The 14,526-nt window shown below is 39.7% G+C and overlaps 1 pseudogene across 1 annotated transcript in view; it reads left to right on the top strand.

Moving 5' to 3' along the window:
- LOC147581468 (uncharacterized) overlaps positions 1 to 14,526 on the top strand; it is a 38,702-nt pseudogene that overhangs the window by 12,666 nt on the left and 11,510 nt on the right. Inside the window, exon 2 of the transcript XR_015249939.1 lies at positions 6,255 to 6,419. The product of XR_015249939.1 is annotated as an uncharacterized LOC147581468 (transcript). The remainder of the gene's footprint in view (positions 1 to 6,254; positions 6,420 to 14,526) is intronic.

The following is a 14,526-nucleotide window of genomic DNA, read 5'->3' as shown; positions in this document are numbered from 1 at the left end:
AATTCCTCCCTTCCCTTACCAATGAGATGAAGAGAAGGCAATTAAACCAAACAGTATTGGAAAGTGGGGGAGAGAGTTTCCAGAAAAGAGAGAGCCAAAGAGAGGATGCTTAAAGTTTTTGCAGAAACTTCCCAAATCTCTAGCTAACTCCTAGACTATACATGTGCAGGGTGGGCTCCAAGAAGCACAGATAAGGCTAAAAGGAGTGCACTGAGTTAGAGTTCGAGTTGAACTCTGCCTGCTGAAACAAACAAAAAATTACTGCTCTTTAGAGAAATAGAACCAAGCATCTCTAAAGTACATCATTCTATAGTGTCTAAAATTACTAGATATAATAAGAAATAAAATGTGACCCAAACGTCAATCCATGGAGATCAGCTCCAAAAGGAACTAGATGTTGGAATTAGAGACAGGGATTTTAAAACAACTGTTAGTATACTCTGAAAACCATAGAACACGTATGAAAGAAATTGAAGAAGACACAAAGAAATGGAAAAACATTCCATGCTCATGGATTGGAAGAGCAAACGTTGTTAAGATGTCTATACTACCCAAAGCAAACTACACATTTAATGCAATCCCCATCGAAATACCACCAGAGTTCTTCACAGAACTAGAACAAATAATCCTAAAATGTGTATGGAACCACAAAAGATACCAAATAGCCAAAGCAATCCTGAAAAAGAAAAACAAAGCTGCTGGAATCACGATTCCAGATTTCAAGCTATATTTTATAAAGCCATAGTCATCAAGACAGTATAGTGCTGGCACAAAAGCAGACACATAGATCAATGGAACAGAATAGAAAACACAAAAATGGACCCACAACTATATGGGCAATTAATGTTTGACAAAGCAGGAAAGAATATCCAATGGAAAAAAGACAATGTCTTCAAAAAATGGCATTGGGAAAACCAGATAGCAACATGCAAAAGAATGAAACTGGACCACTTTCTTATACCACATACAAAAATAAATTCAAAATGGATGAAAGACTTAGCAGGAAACCATCAAAACCCTGAAGGAGAATGTAGGCAGCAACTTCTTTGACCTCAGCTGCAACAAGTTTTATTTATTTATTTATTTATTTATTTATTTATTTATTTATTTATTTATTTATTTATGAGAGACAGAGAGAGACAGAGCGTGAGCAGGGGAGGGGCAGAGAGAGAGGGAGACACAGAATCTGAAGCAGGCTCCAGGCTCTGAGCTGTCAGCCCAGAGCCCGACGCGGGGCTCGAACCCACGAACCGTGAGATCATGACCTGAGCCGAAGTCAGACGCTAAACCAACTGAGCCACCCAGGCGCCCTGCAGCAAGTTCTTACTAGACATGTCACCAGAGGCAAGAGAAACAAAAGCAAAAATGAACTATTGGGATTTCATTAAAATAAAAAGCTTCTGCACAGTGAAGGAAACAACAAAACTAAAAGGCACCTATGGAATGGGAGAAGATATTTGCAAATGACATATCAGATAAAGCGTTAGTATCCAAAATCTACAAACTCAACATCCCCTCAAAATAATCCAGTTAAGAAATGGGCAGAAAACATGAATAGACAGCTTCAAAATACATGAACCAAAAATGGACAGAATTAAGGGGAGAAATAGACAATTCCATAATCAAAATTGGTAATTTTAACATCTCTTCCTCTAGAACTGATAGAACATGAAAGAGAGGGGGAGGGAGGGATGGAAGGAAGGAAGGAAGGAAGGAAGGAAGGAAGGAAGGAAGGGAGAAAAGAGAGGGAGAACAAAAGAAAGAATGATAGGTAGGTGTTAACAGTCCCATCAACTACCTAACACCTAACTGTTGGCTAACAACTACAGAAGAATGAACTAAAAATTTTTATTTGTGAATTTGGAGATGGACATCTTTCCTTTTGTTGAATCATATTTTTATTTACAAAGTTAAATTTCCATTCCTCTCTTTGGCTGATTACATTTAACATTTTCCTAAATTAGGGGCGTCTGGGTGGCTCAGTCGGTTGAGCGTCTGTCCGACTTCAGCTCAGGTCATGATCTCACAGTTCGTGAGTTTGAACCCCGCATCAGGCTCTGTGCTGACATCTCAGAGCCTGGAGCCTGCTTCCAATTCTGTGTCTCCCTCTCTCTCTGCCCCTCCCCCCCTCATGTTCTGTTTCTTTCTCTCAAAAATAAATAAACGTTAAAAAACATTTAAAAAAATAAAATTTTCCTTAATTTGACCTACTTTGTATGGTGATAAATAACACTTATCCTGAAACTATGAACATCTCTCACTGAAAGAAGTAATGATCCTTTCTAAAGAGCAGATAGGGGCTGCTCATAGCCTGCTACCAACCCTATTGTTAAAGTCTTCAGAATCTTCTGATATGTATAATTTTACCTCCTATCTTGCTTGAAAGTAATTGACCCCTATTTTCCTTTAAATTATGTATAAATTCAGTTTTTATAAATCCATTCTTAAAAAATTATTAGGGAAGCTGCTATGTTACATCAAAACGGAGTTTTAGTAGCTCCTTGGATATTTACTTACAACATTCTATATTTCACAAAATATTTTCATGCGTATTTTCACACTGACGCTAAAGTAGACAGCATTTCACAGTGATGGAATAAGCTTAAGTAAATATTAGGCTAGATACTAATCTGAGGTCAAATAACTATTGAATGGTGGAGCCAGGTGTTCTGGTTTCTAATAAAAATCTTCCCATTATCCTGATATAAATTAAAAGAATCTTTTAGTGCAAATACTCATTTTACTTTGTTTTATAAAGTTTAGATTTTTATGAAAGTATCATTTTCTTTTTTTTTTTAATTTTTTTTCAACGTTTTTATTTATTTTTGGGACAGAGAGAGACAGAGCATGAATGGGGGAGGGGCAGAGAGAGAGGGAGACACAGAATCGGAAACAGGCTCCAGGCTCCGAGCCATCAGCCCAGAGCCTGACGCGGGGCTCGAACTCACGGACCGCGAGATGGTGACCTGGCTGAAGTCGGACGCTCAACTGACTGCGCCACCCAGGCGCCCCAAAAGTACCATTTTCTTTAAGTGAAACTATTTGCTTGGAATTGCACTAAATTCATAGATTAATTTAGTGAACTGAACAATTTTACAATTGTTTTTTTATAGATTAGTTTTTTTATAGATTAATTTAGTGAACTGAACAATTACAATAAGTTGTCCCAACCAAGAACATAGTAGCAACATTCATGTATGCAGGATTTCTTACCTCCTTATTTCTAAATTTCTTAACTCAAATATTTAAAAATATATATATGTGGGGCGTCTGGGTGGCTCAGTCAGTTAAGCGTCAGACTTTGGCTCAGGTCATGATCTCACAGTTCGTGAGTTCAAGCCCTGCTTTGGGCTCTGTGCTGACAGCTCAGAGCCTGGAGCCTGCTTCAAATTGTGTCTCCTCTCTCCCTCTCTGCCCCTCCCCTGAACACACACTATCTCTCTCTCTCTCTCAAAAATAAGTAAACGTTCTGGCACAAAAACAGACACATAGACCAATGGAATAGAATAGAAACCCCAGAACTAGACCCACAAACGTATGGCCAACTCATCTTTGACAAAGCAGGAAAGAACATCCAATGGAAAAAAGACAGTCTCTTTAACAAATGGTGCTGGGAGAACTGGACAGCAACATGCAGAAGGTTGAAACTAGACCACTTTCTCACACCATTCACAAAAATAAACTCAAAATGGATAAAGGACCTGAATGTGAGACAGGAAACCATCAAAACCTTAGAGGAGAAAGCAGGAAAAGACCTCTCTGACCTCAGCCATAGCAATCTCTTACTCGACACATCCCCAAAGGCAAGGGAATTAAAAGCAAAAGTGAATTACTGGGACCTTATGAAGATAAAAAGCTTCTGCACAGCAAAGGAAACAACCAACAAAACTAAAAGGCAACCAACGGAATGGGAAAAGAAATTTGCAAATGACATATCGGACAAAGGGCTAGTATCCAAAATCTATAAAGAGCTCACCAAACTCCACACCCGAAAAGCAAATAACCCAGTGAAGAAATGGGCAGAAAACATGAATAGACACTTCTCTAAAGAAGACATCCGGATGGCCAACAGGCACACGAAAAGATGTTCAGCGTCGCTCCTTATCAGGGAAATACAAATCAAAACCACACTCAGGTATCACCTCACGCCAGTCAGAGTGGCCAAAATGAACAAATCAGGAGACTATAGATGCTGGAGAGGATGTGGAGAAACGGGAACCCTTTTGCACTGTTGGTGGGAATGCAAATTGGTGCAGCCGCTCTGGAAAGCAGTGTGGAGGTTCCTCAGAAAATTAAAAATAGACCTACCCTATGACCCAGCAATAGCACTGTTAGGAATTTATCCAAGGGACACAGGAGTACTGATGCATAGGGGCACTTGTACCCCAATGTTCATAGCAGCACTCTCAACAATAGCCAAATTATGGAAAGAGCCTAAATGTCCATCAACTGATGAATGGATAAAGAAATTGTGGTTTATATACACTATGGAATACTACGTGGCAATGAGAAAAAATGAAATATGGCCTTTTGTAGCAACGTGGATGGAACTGGAGAGTGTGATGCTAAGTGAAATAAGCCATACAGAGAAAGACAGATACCATATGGTTTCACTCTTATGTGGATCCTGAGAAACTTGACAGGAACCCATGGGGGAGGGGAAAGAAAAAAAAAAGAGGTTAGAGTGGGAGAGAGCCAAAGCATAAGAGACTGTTGAGAACTGAGAGCAAACTGAGGGTTGATGGGGGGTGGGAGGGAGGAGAGGGTGGGTGATGGGTACTGAGGAGGGCACCTTTTGGGATGAGCACTGGGTGTTGTATGGAAACCAATTTGACAATAAATTTCATATATAAATAAAATAAATAAATAAATAAATAAATAAATAAATAAATAATAAAAAAATAAAAAAAATAAGTAAACGTTCAAAAATATTTTTTAAAAATATGTACTTAGTAAATCCAAGTAGTAAAAAGGGATATACAGTGAACAGAATTATAGCCTCATACCTGACCTCTGCCTCCCAGCTCCTCTTCCCAGAGAAAGCCAATTTCTCATCAGACATTTCCAGAAATTTTCTATGTAATACAGGTATATACATAATAGAATGTTTAAATGACACTCTTCCTGTCAAAATTTTAGCAGAGGGAGGAATTCTTTGTAAGTTTTCTTCTAAACAGACCACCATGCCAAAATTTCAGCATAGATTAAGGATTCAAAAAAGTTGAATGATTTGTGGAGATTATTTTAGAAATGTCTGTGCTGTGCAGTCATCCAGAGAGTAAGAGTGGGGAATACTCAAGATCAAGAGAAAGGGATTTCAGTGGAAAGTCTCAGAAAGTCTAAAATACTCACCTGTCATTAAGGAAACACAGTACATGAACCAACTCACACCTAGAAAATCTAAAAAACAAAGAAGAGATAGCTAGTTCCTAAGAAGGAAGGAAGGAAGATGGGGTTGTTGATGTTTTGGGATCAGCTCACCATTCTTAAGTGTGTCCAGCCTAAAGTTGCTTGAATATTTCCTGAGGATCAGATGAGGGCCATAGAGCCTGGAGTTAATTAAAATCCTGACCAGGGTGCCTGGCTGGCTCAGTCAAAGAGCATCAGACTCTTGATCTTGGGGTCGTGAGTTCAAGCCCCACACTGGGTGTAGAGATTACTAAAAAATAAATAAATAAATGCACTTAATGGAGCTCCAAAAAGAAAAAGTCCCTGTGGAGTGGACCATGTAAGACCCTATGAATGGTAGAAATGGCAAGAGAAGGAAAATACATTGCCTGAGTTGTTGTGGGAAATACAGTCACATATTCCTAGTAGTGGTCTTGGAAGGACAAAATCACCTGCTATAGGAAGAAACAATTTTTTTTGTTGGGTTTTGTTTGTCTGTTGTTTGAGAGAGAGAGAGAACACTCACAGAGGGGAGAGGGGCAAAGGGAGAGAGAGAATCTGAAGCCCCAAGAAAGAAGCATTTTTAAACTCTTGCCAGGTTCAGGGAATGAGAAGTCATCTGATGTAGTTATCAGGTTTAAATCTCTTATGACCAAATGTATGAATATAGTCCTGTTCAAAATCAAGTGTTCTTTAACAGTCGTATCAAGGCCTTTTATGGTAATGTGGAGTTACCCTCAAGGTCTAAGCCAGGATTCTCTCTTCCATACTTTAAGATACAGAATTCTGAGGCTTCAGTTAAGGGCTTTTTCTGGCTCAAGTCCTTCTAAATCTGCTACTGAAGGGGTATTGACTCTCTTTTGCAGGCCTTCTCCGTGTGGAGTCAGAGGCGGCCCTCTCCCGCTGGACGAAACACAAATCTCAGGCTCTTTAACTGACATCCGGAAATTTCCATCTTGCCACCTACAAATCTGAAACCTGAAGTGATTCGATCTCCTTTTAATCAATAACAAAGAATGCCTTCACTACAGGTATTTTCCATGTATATAGTTTTTGAATACTTTTTGTTGTGGTGGTGGGTTTTTTTTAAGAGGGGAGGGGTTATAAAAATGAGGGTGGGGCGCCTGGGTGGTTGAGAGAAGCTCAAGATTCACATTCTGTCCATCCTTCTTCCTAAACTCTTATCTCTTCCCAACAGTCTCTGCTTTAACAACAGAGATACACATCAAAATTTAGAGGAACTAAGTGTTACCGAGGCTCCACTGCTTTGTGCTAGCTAGTTCTCGTACTTCAAATATTTAACCCTTACAACAATTACATTAGGTTGGTCTTACCTTTGTTTCATAGATGAAGAAATTGAGATACAGAGTTTAAATAAATGCCCAAGGTCGTGCATTACATAGTAGATTCAAGATTCCAATCCAGGCTAGTCTAACTTCAAAGCTCTTTCTACTACACCGCTATTCGTACCCGGTTAAAGGAAAAACTGTATGAACAAATGCCTAGTGGGTTAAGTTCTTAAATAAATATGTAGCGGAGGAAAAACTTTCTCTATACTCTTAGGTTCACATCTGGAGCCTGAGAATTAGACTGAAAAAGATTCACAAAAGGCATACAAACTTTATTTGATGTTAATATTTCAATTTTTTTATGTGCATGGTGGTCTTCATATAAAGTGAAAGTCCAAAGTAGTTAATCTCAGGGGGCTTATAAACCATCCTAACCAACGTAATGAATTGTGGAGCAGTGACAAAGTAAAAGGGGTTTGGTAAGTTGTGGGAAAGTAAATATACAGGGGAAACTACTGGAAGATAGGGTTATTTAGTATGGTTTTGAAATTTTTTTTAATGTTTATTTATTTTTGAGAGAAAGAGAGAGAGACAGAGACAGAGCACAAGCAAGGGAGGGACAGAGGTAGGGGGAGACCCAGAATCTGAAGCAGGCTCCAGGCTCTGAGCTGTCAGCACAGAACCCAATGCGGGGCTCGAACTTATGAACTGTGAGATGATGACCTGAGTGGAAGTCAGATACTTGACTGACTGAGCCACCCAGGCGCTCCTAGTATGGTTTTGTTTATGCAGACTTGTCTCGGTGCTTTCTCCATCTCCTGGGGTAAAGGTTTCTCCCTTTCCGATACAACAGGAGACACCTTCACAAAGGAAAATTTATGCCTTGCTTTTAGGCAGAAAGTCTCCATTGCTATCAGTTCAAAATAACCCTTATCCCAAAGTGGCATATTTTGGGGGGGGGGGCATATTATGACCCTCTTCAATTTACCGCAGCCATTTAACGCAATTATATAAGTAACTAAAATCCAGCTTCCCTTTATTCTTTATTTTCCTCTGTTACATTTTTTCTCATGTTTAGGCCACTGATTCTTTCAGTTTTTCCTTTTGCCTTGGCTACATCACTGTGAAATTGAAATTTTAATTAGGTAGCATAAAATGATTTTCTAAGAAGATTGCTGTTAATAACTAACAAGCACCGCTGATTTAGGTACAGTTTTTAAATGAAGAAAATTGAGCCAAATTGTATTCATTTCTGCTGTAACAATAAACATAGTCTGATACAAAAGAACTTATGAATATTACCAAAACAGATAATATTTTCTTATTCATATTGTAAATTGTTCAGGCCACTGTCATCCTGATTTACCAAGATTGTTGTTCTGGAAACCAATAAAGTAATCAAAATTTCCAAAGCCCATGAAAACTAATGACACTCACAAGGGAGACCCATATATGATCATGTATAAACTTGTGGAGAAAATGCATATCATTCAAAGTAGAGAATTAAAAGGGAGGGAATGCTAGATTGTGGTACATTGATTTGGTCAGTGCCTGAAAGTTTTTACCGAAGGGAATACTAAAAGGCATGAATATTACATGGCAAAACCATCCAGCAAATGAGTCCTAAAGTTTGAAATAGGGTTTTTAGGCAGTCTTGGATGCCCTCCATCAGAATTATCTCCAGCAATTATTAGAAATTCATTTTTCGGGGCACCTGGGTGGCTCAGTCAGTTGAGGGTCTGACTCTTGATTTCAGTTCAGGTCATGATCTCATGGTTCATGGGATCGAGCCCTGCATCGGGCTCTGCTCTAACAGTGTGGAAACTGCTTGGGCTTCTCTCTCTCCCTCTCTCTCTGCCCCTCCCCTGCTCGCGTGCGCTCTCTCTCTCTCAAAACAAACAAACAAACAAACAAACAAACAAACATTTTTAAAAATGCATATTTCTAGATCTCTGCCCAGTCCTACTAAATCAGAAATCCAGAAAAACAGGGCCCTGGAATCTGCTTTTTAACCAAGCTCTTCGTGACTTTTCTACTCACTGAAGTAGAGAACCATAGACCTCGTGTCCAGGTCCCTGCTCAGGTGCCAGTCATTTGAATAAGTACAGTCACCTTGTAGCCCAACATTTAAAATTTTTGTTTGTGGCCAAATGTTGGCAAATATTTTCCTTCAGGGTCGGCATTCTTGAGATACTCAGGCATTTATAAATCCCTTTAAAATACTCAAAAGTTGTTTTATTAAGGAATGCTTTCCATCAAATTGTATGACAAACTTACAGACATGTATCTGCTAACACCACAAACAAATTCAGCTAAAACATATCCTCTTAATAAAGTATTAAGAAATCAAAACCCTTTACTTATGTTTTAGGGAAACATTTGAAATATTTATAGACAAAATGATTTGCTTCACAATAATATAGGGAGTAGATGAAGTTATAGATGAAATATGATTAGCAGGGAGCTGGTAGTTGTCAAGGTAAGTGATGATTATATGGGAGTTCATTGTATTATTTTGTTTACTTGTATGTATGTGTGATAAACTCCATAATAAAAAAATTGGAATAAAAAAAAAAAGCTGCCCACCCTAATGCTTTCTAATGGCTGTCTTATTATAAAATCTCTGGGGTTTGTTGCTGATTATTCTCTTGGTTTTGCTAGTGGGAATTTTTTTTTTTCAACGTTTATTTATTTTTGGGACAGAGAGAGACAGAGCATGAACGGGGGAGGGGCAGAGAGAGAGGGAGACACAGAATCGGAAACAGGCTCCAGGCTCTGAGCCATCAGCCCAGAGCCTGACGCGGGGCTCGAACTCCCGGACCGCGATATCGTGACCTGGCTGAAGTTGGACGCTTAACCGACTGCGCCACCCAGGCGCCCCGCTAGTGGGAATTTTAAATATAGAATTAAGCATATACTAACTGTACGTTGGGACGCCTGGGTGGCTCAGTCAGTTAAGCGCCGGGTCATGATCTCATGGTTTGTGAGTTCAAGCCCCACGTCGGCCTCTGTGCTGACAGCTCAGAGCCTGGAGCCTGTTTCGGATTCTGTGTCTCCCCTCTCTCTGCCCCTCCCCCACTAACAACACTCTTGTCTCTGTCTGTCAAAAATAAATACCTGTACATTAATTGTAATTGTAAAGCTCAGTTAAGCTTAATTTAAGAGACCCAGGGAAAGTTTACTGTTGATGAGATTATTTTTTTAATTAACAGTTTCCTTCGATGTTCGTTAATGGTAAGATTATTTTTTTAATTAAGTTTCCTTCGGTGTTCATTAATGGATGAACGGATTAACAAAATGTGGTGTGTGCATACAAAAGAATATTATTTGGTCTTAAAAAGGAAGGAAAGTCTGGGACATGCTACACTATGGGTAAACCTTGAAGACATTGTGCTAAGTGAAATAAGCCAGTTATAAAAGGCCACACTGTCTGATTTCACTTATTCGTGCCGTGTCAAATTCATAGAGACAGAAAGTAAAAAGGTGGCTGCCAGGGGCTGGTAGTAGAGGGGTGGGGGTGACAAAGTTCTGGAGATAAATGGCAATGAAAGTTGCACAACAATGTGAATTTACTTAATGCCACTGAATCAATCGTACGCTTCAAAATGGTAAATTTCATGTTCTATGTATTTTAGCGCAACGAAAAAAGTATTAAGTACTATTATGTACCAGCCTGATGAACAAGACAATAAGGTGACTGGTCTCATGAAGCTTCCATTCCCATGAAGGAAACAGACAATGACTAAGCAAAAGGTAGATAATTGAGATAATGATTAAGGAAATGAAGAGGGTGATTTTGTAGAAAGAATAACTGGGAGTAAGAAATAGTCATTCTAGTTAGTGATATTTGAGATAAGACCTAAAGAATGGTAATGAACCTTTAAAGGCATTTTAGGGAAAGGGTGCAGCAAATATGAAAGTCCTGAAGAGGGGAAGGATTTAATGCGTTTGGGGAAGAGAAAAGCAGCCATGGTAAGTGAAGAAGTAAGACAGAAGCCAGATGGTACATGGTCTGGAATCTTCTGAGTAAGAGATAATAGTGGGTTAGGTCAAGGGCTGGCAAACTTTTTCTGTATGGCACCAGATGATAAATAATGTAGGCTTTCTGGGTGATTCAGTCAATTAAGCGTCTGACTTTGGCTCAGGTCATGATCTCACGGTTCAGCGGTTCGAGCCTCATGTCAGGTTCTGTGCTGATAGCTCAGAGCCTGAAGCCTGCTTCGGATTCTGTGTCTCCCTCTCTCTCTGCCTCTCTCTCTCTCTCTCTCTCTCAAAAATAAATAAACCTCAAAAAAAATTTTTTAATAACAATGCAGGCTTTGAAGGCCTAGTGGGAAAAAATATATAAATAAATTCCTACAATGGCATTGGTAGAAGAAAAGTCTATAATGATACATATAATTTTAAGAAAAGAGAGGCCAAAGGAACACTCTCTTTGTTCCACTTAGAAATGATCATAGCCTTGCCTGAACTATCGTCTTTTCCAAAGTGGGACTAATAACATAAAAATGGGCTCAAAGTGAGAAGTAAGAGAAAAACACAATGTTTGTTAAAAGGCTGACATGAGGGGCGCCTGAGTGGCGCAGTCGGTTAAGCGTCCGACTTCAGCTCAGGTCACGATCTTGCGGTCCGTGAGTTCGAGCCCCGCGTCATGCTCTGGGCTGATGGCTCAGAGCCTGGAACCTGTTTCCGATTCTGTGTCTCCCTCTCTCTCTGCCCCTCCCCCGTTCATGCTCTGTCTCTCTCTGTCCCAAAAATAAATAAACGTTGAAAAAAAATTAAAAAAAAAAAAAAAAAAAAAAAGGCTGACATGAGTATTGGGAAGAGACGATATTATTGACCTAAACTACAGGCAAAATTGGAAGCAGGGAACTTTGCTTTTGATACCTGCTCTAACACCATTTCATTCTGCAGTAAACACTTCTTAGGTGTTTGGCACGTAGGATGCCAAATACATTTTTGTTGAATAAGATGTGTATCTGCCTTTTCCTTCTTTTTATTTAGTTCCTAAGAAATCAATGCCCTAATGCTGCCCCCTGGTGGCTCAAGGATCTTGTCACTGGACATTTCACCAAGCCTAACCTCTTCCCAGGCAATGCTCCTGGCCGGGCACCGAGCTTCTGTGTTTGACTTGTGGTTTTCCTCTCCCCGAAGAGATATTAAGGATGTTGTAGGATAACAGTAGTGTAGGTAGAATAAACAAGTTTTTCCTTCTTATTAATTTCATACTTGATTTTTTTAAACCTCATCCAAGTTGGCCTACAACTCTTGTTAAAAATCTCTACTACTTAAGAGGGTAATAAGATATGGTATATGTTATATAATATGGCTATGTGCAAGAGTAGTCTCCCCCATTTTAAAATGAAAAGTTACTTTTTAGCCAAATGTTCTTTTAAAAAATAGTTCAAGTTAGCTTTCCTTTCTTAAGATAAATCATTCTTTCTTTTTCATAAATGTTTAAAAGTCATAAGGCAAACACAGTAAAATAAGTAACTGGCTGAAGCCAAAATTGGGGTTTAATTTTTTAAAAGGGAGTCTCAGTAGAATGACTTTAACTTCAGGTTATAAATCAATTTTAATTAATGTTCCTTAACATGAAAATGTATTGACCATGTTGAATAGCAAAGCTATGAAAACCAGAAGTCAAAGCAATATTAATAAAAATAGATTCCAGAACACAATTTTATAGAAGACTTGGTAAAAACATTTCCTTATTGAGTGAAATGATCACATCAGCACAACAGTTTACAAAATTATTGTTGACGTGTGTTGGTTTCTTAATCTCTTATAGGCCTATTTGTGCATAAAAAATATTTTTGAAACTCAAAATAAAGACCAAAATTTCCTTCTTTAAAAGACACCAGTGCTTATTTTTGTTTATGCAAATACTTGATCCTGGAGTGAATTTGAAATATGTACCCACAGATTTCATTTTCGGTTGAAGCAGGACCATATCTGTCTGTCCTTGTCCTTGATGTTTGTTAAGCTACAAAAAGCTTACTCATAAAAGAAAGAAGTCGACTATTGCAGCAAATTTTTCATTGCTTGCCCATGAGAGTCAGGATACTTTTCTTTTGCAGACATCCAGAACATGTCTAGGAAAAGGTCAGGAATTTCATCCAGAGTGTGCTCCTCAGGCTGTAGTTGACAAAATTCTTTCTCTTGTCTCAAAGTCAAGTTCTCAAGCTGAGCAGAGAAGACTCAGAGAAAGGATCCCTCCCCCAGGTGTTCGGTGGCATTGAAAGGGAGGGAAGGCCCTGTTCCCCCTGTTCTGCCATGGGTTCTTCTGGGTGGCTTTCAGGAAAACTTGAGACTTACTGATATCTTTCCTCACTCTTAAGGCCAAACAGCAGTGGAAACATTTCAAGGTTTTCCTTCTCGGTGTGATTGTTCCAAAAATTCAGTTTCTTTTTAAACCCAAGAATGTGGGGGCACCTTGGGGACTTAGTCGGTTAAGTGTCCGATTTCGGCTCAGGTCATGATCTCTGGGTCTGTGAGTTCAAGCCCCACATCGGGCTCTGTGCTGACAGCTCAGAGCCTGGAGCCTGCTTCGGATTCTGGGTCTCCCTCTCTCTCTTCCCCTTCCCCCCACTCACTCTCTGTCTCTCTCTCTTCTCTCAAAAAAGAATAAATGTTAAAAAAAAAAAAAACAACCAAAACCCAAGAATCTTGTTACTTGAAGTGGAAACATTTTCTCCAGGGCCTGGTAGATGCTCATTCGGCTAGTTCATGTGATGCAGTATTTGCTGACATTCTTTATCTTTGAAGCACCGGGAAAATCTGTCTTATTGTTTCTCAAAAGTCCTTCTGCAAGCCCCCTTTGAACTCAGACAACCAGGCTGGGAACTCTCCTTCTGCTAAGCGGCCGGGTTGCTTTATATACCAGACTTAGGTGCCTTTGTCCCGATTTTTCAGTTCTGAGAACATACTCAGGTGAACTGGGCTTTGTTTAAATGCAGTTTACTCTTCTTGTAAAATCACTCCGAACCTTTATCATTTCATTTCACTTCGGCACCTCTCGGTGAAGAAAGCAGTGTGTCGGGACATTGTCAGTACCTTTCAAACAGCCGTGGTTTGTAGTTAAGTTCTATTCACTTTTTTTGGAGCCACTGCTGCATTTTTAAGTTGTCTGACAACATACAAGGAGGCCAACTTGGATTGCCAGCCCCCCTAAAACCCATTGACAAATAACTTTCACTGTTACTTTTTTGGGTATTCTTCATTTCACTAGTGGTGAAATGGCTCAGAGAGTTGTACGAACCCTTATTTAGAATCGTCCATTCGTGTAAACGGATGTCCGTCAATCTCATCTATTCTCCAGAACAAAATTGCTACCTTAGGCTGTCACACAAAAAGCGAAACGAATATGAAACAGAAGGGCATAGTAAAAAACCAAACGAGAGAATTGCAAGCACAAAAAAGTAATAATTCACTTTTACCTGCACGATCTACCTTTCGCAAGCATTTACATCAGCAAAGCAGCGGGGGTGGGCAGCTGAGTCACAGCGCATCAAGATTCCTTCCTTTGAAAGGACATTTCGCCTCAATAATCTTTATTTTTTTAATTTTTATTTATTTTGAGAGAGACAGACAGACGGACAGAATGCAAGCTGGGGAGGGGCAGAGACAGAGGGAGACACAGAATCTGATGCAGGCTCCAGGGTCAGAGCTGCCTGCACAGAGCCAAACCCACGAACTGTGAGATCGTGACCTGAGCCGAAGTCTGACGCTTAACCCACTGAGCCACACAGGTGCCCCTTCGCCGCGATACTCTAACCAGTAGTCACATTTGCTACTGTCCGTCGGTGGCATGTAAGGGGAGACTGGGGAGCTGATGTCAGCAGCCTAC

The sequence above is a fragment of the Puma concolor genome, chromosome B1, assembly GCF_028749965.1.
Source record: "Puma concolor isolate L17-30 chromosome B1, mPumCon1.1.hap2, whole genome shotgun sequence".
NCBI classification, from domain to species: Eukaryota; Metazoa; Chordata; class Mammalia; order Carnivora; family Felidae; genus Puma; species Puma concolor.
This window is presented reverse-complemented; position numbering and strand designations above follow the sequence as displayed.